The sequence below is a fragment of the Mus pahari genome, chromosome 17 (assembly GCF_900095145.1).
Source record: "Mus pahari chromosome 17, PAHARI_EIJ_v1.1, whole genome shotgun sequence".
Taxonomy (NCBI): Eukaryota; Metazoa; Chordata; class Mammalia; order Rodentia; family Muridae; genus Mus; species Mus pahari.
Genome location: NC_034606.1, coordinates 47420921 through 47424768, shown reverse-complemented (window position 1 = coordinate 47424768; position 3848 = coordinate 47420921). Strand labels below are relative to the sequence as shown.

Here is a 3848-nt window from a genome sequence, read left to right as displayed (position 1 = left end):
TTTTTTTTTTGGGACTACTTTTTCAGCTTTCTTACAAAGAGTTTACAGAGAAATGCACACCCCAGAGCCAGCCCAGCGTTCAGTACCACACTAGGCGGTACCACACAAGGCGCTGGGAGGCTTGTCCCGGACCGTGGCATGTTTGCGTGTATGTGGGACCCTGACAGAAAACCTCAACAAAGTCTCAGGTCTTCCTTGCATGAGCCCCAACCTGGAAGAAAGATCAGAAAGGGACATCTTTCCCCCTACACAAAATTAAATGGTAATTAATGTAAGTGACATAAGCATTTTCTATGTATATGTACATCACATGTGTGCCCTAAGACCAGAAGAGGTTGATGTGCTCTGTAGAGCACGGTATGGGTGGTGGCAGGCCCATGCTGAGGCATCTCCCTGTGACCAGCCATTCCACACAGGTCTAGTATAGAACAGAGTTTATTTGGGGACGCGGAAGGGGGATGAGAAGGGAATAGAGGCAAAGAAAGAGGGGACACAGAAGGACAAGAGAGAGAAAGAAGGAAGGGGAGAGAGGGAGAAAGGGGTCAGAGAGAGCTCAGAGAGGCCCATCAATCCTTTTCATAACAGCCTGGCTGTTGCTAGGTAACTGCTGGAGGAATGCTAGCAGAGGTGTCAGAACTGAACCTGGAGTTACAGGTGGTGTGAGCCACTGGGTGTGGGTGCTGGGGACCAGATATGGTCCTGCAAGAAGAGTAAGTGCTCTTAACAGTGGCTAGCTCTCCAGCCTCTTTCTAAAATAATGCAAAAAGGATTGGGTTTCATTGTAGCATTTACAAAGAAAACATGTTTTTGTTGATTTTCCTCCATTTCTCCTCCCTCCTCCACCCTATACCTGTTCACTCCCAGTGGTCTCCTCTCGGCCTCTGCTCCCCCCCCCCCCACAACCAGGATGTGAATGAAATTAGGATTCATCTTTCTGTGGCTGCTTGGTTTAATATAATAATTTCCAGATCCATCCACTATTTTTTCAAATTTCTTAATTTTGTTTTCCTTTACAGCTGAATAAACACAAACACACACACACACACACACACACACACACACACACACCTCTTCATCCCTTCATTAGTACTCTACCCACGTCTGTTTAGACATCTCTCTAGTTCTATAAGACAGGGACACCGAGTCAAGCATAGGGGCATATACCTTCCTTTAATCCCAGCACTCAGGAGGGAGAGGCAGGTGGAGCTCTACAAGAACAGCCTGGTCTACAGAGCAAGTTCCAGGACAGGCTCTGCTGCATAGTAACACCTCGTCTCAAACCAAGCCAAGCCAAACCAAACCAAACCAAACCAAGGGATGTTTTTGTGTCTGGAAGTGAAATCACCAGTGTGTAGCCAGGACAACACTGCTTCTGGGGCCCCAGTGTAAGACAAACAACAACATCACTGTCTGTTGGTTATTAGAAATTCTGTTCTCCCCAATCCTGGCCCCTAATTCTGTCTTTTTTGAGTGATAATTTCTCTACTCTATAGCTCATGATTTCTGATCTATAAACCTACTCAATCGGAACAGGGGCTGAGCAGGGGTGGATGGGGAGGAAGAGGCATAGCCAGAACTCCAGGAGTCTGCCACAGGGGCTGCTGCTGGTCGGGGAACTTCCTTCTCCAGCGTAGGCACTGCCTTGAATGAGGGCATCTATCTCAGGGTCAGGAGGCTGATGGTTCTGACCTTTAATAGACTTTAAGCAGCAATCAGCTAATGGAACAGCTTCAGAAAACTTGAATGCCAGAGTCAGAAATAGCACAGCCATTCGAGGATGAGCTGGGGAGGCTCTGAAGGGGACCACGGGGACAGCCGCCTGACAAGAGAAAGCTGCCTGTCCTACAGACATACTCATTGGCAGTGTCATGGCAGCCTATGGGACCAGGAGAGCATTTCACTTAGATTCACAGAAACAGTGACAGTCTCTGTTATTTACCACCCAGCCTTGAGAACAGGATACCGTGACATCCAATACCTATGAACCTATGACCTGCTTTGACCTTCAAAGTGCTCACTGAGCTCAGCTGTGGAACAACACAGGCTGTGTGTGTGTGTGTGTGCACGCGCGCGCTTGTACACATGTGTAATTCCAGGGCTTCGTGTATCCTAATCTTGTAATAATTGAGTCCAACGCTCTCCAGGTCATAGGCCTGGTTAGCAAAGTAATATGGTGATCGTTCCAAGATAAGGAGTGCTGGCCTCTCTAGGGATCCAAGGGTAATACGGAGGTACAAAGGAAGCCTTTCAGGTCCTATGGCAAGAACCCACTGAAGCCATTTAGGAAATTATTAAGTTAAAAATATTTTTAACCTGAGCTCTTTTATTTCAAACATTGAAATCATGGTCTAGACATTAAGAACAACAACAACAACAAATCCCTTGGAGACAGTGTCTCATTTTGTAGCTCTAGCTGTCCTTGAACTCACAGAGATCCAACAGCTCCTGCATCCTGAATTCTGGGATTAAAAGCATGGCCTCCATGCTTGGTCTGACATTAAAATTTTAAAATATTCTGTGTGTTTGTGCACCATGAATGAAGTACCCAGAGAGGCCAGAAGAGGGTGGTGTCAAGAGTCCCTGGAGACTAAACTTTTTTTTTTTTTGGTTTTTCGAGACAGGGTTTCTCTGTATAGCCCTGGCTGTCCTGGAACTAACTCACTTTGTAGACCAGGCTGGCCTCGAACTCAGAAATCCACCTGCCTCTGCCTCCCAAGTGCTGGGATTAAAGGCATGCGCCACCACTGCCCGGCTCACTAAAGTTTAAGAAGCATTAGATGATATTAAGTTTCCCCTTAGTGCTTTGAACTAATAAGAAACATAAATCCAGGACAGGCAGCACAACTATAAAGGCTTCTATTCAGGAAACTAAGAATAATTTTTATTGCTCTTTTAATTTTCTTGGCTTTATAATACAATTATAATATTCCCAATTTAAAGAAAAAAAATACTTTCCCTCTAAATTTTGGAGACACCAGACCTCTCCTGAGCTTCAGGAGCCTCTCCCATAGTTCATCTGCTAACTGCCTGGCATGAGAGGTGAGGCAGCCGCCCAGGACTGCTTAGCTCTCGAGAGCTGCCCAGTGCGCCTGGATTGACTCCAGCCCTCCATTACAGCTGGCGACTGTGTGCCAAGCACCCTAAGTGGCACAGCGAATGCTTGCGGGAGCCAAGAGGTACCTGCAATTCCTGCTCTAAGAATGGCTATTGGACATCATGTGGACAGATGAAAGACAACAGACCGAGGTGCTTCGAGATGCAAAAGCCAGACTACATTACCTTGCTTTAAATGACATCATATTTTGTGTAAAGCTAAGTTTTAGGAAGCTTTTTTTTTCCGGACTGTTTTGTCTTGTTCTAAAAAGCAATTAGCACATGGAAACCAGCATGGAACAGGGAATGGGGTGCTGTGTCCAGTTTGAGTCTAAGCCATGGTATGGTGGTACATGCTTATAACAGCCACACTTAAGAGGCGGAGGCAAGGTGAGTGTGGTGGCCCACCCCTTTAATCCCAGCACTTGGGAAGCCGAGGCAGGTGGGTGGATCTCTGTGAGTTTGAGGTGAGCCTGATCTAGGTCGTGAATTCAAGGACCATCAAGGCTACCTAGAGAGACCCTGTGTGAAAACCAAATCAGACAAAATCAGACCAGACCAGACCAAACCAAACCTGACCAGACCAAACCACACTAAAAAGCCAAAGCGAGGGGCTGGAGATGACTCAGTAGTCAAAAGCACTGGATGCTATTCTTTCAGAGGATGCAAAAGGAGGTGCACAGGCATGTACGTGGTGCACAGACATATATGCTAACTGAACACCCAGACACATAGAAGTAAATCTTTTTTTTTTT

At 46.4% G+C, this 3848-nt stretch overlaps 1 protein-coding gene across 2 annotated transcripts in view; it reads right to left on the bottom strand.

Moving 5' to 3' along the window:
- Positions 1-3848, bottom strand: part of Srebf2 (sterol regulatory element binding transcription factor 2) — a 57369-nt gene that overhangs the window by 13117 nt on the left and 40404 nt on the right. The window lies entirely within an intron of this gene.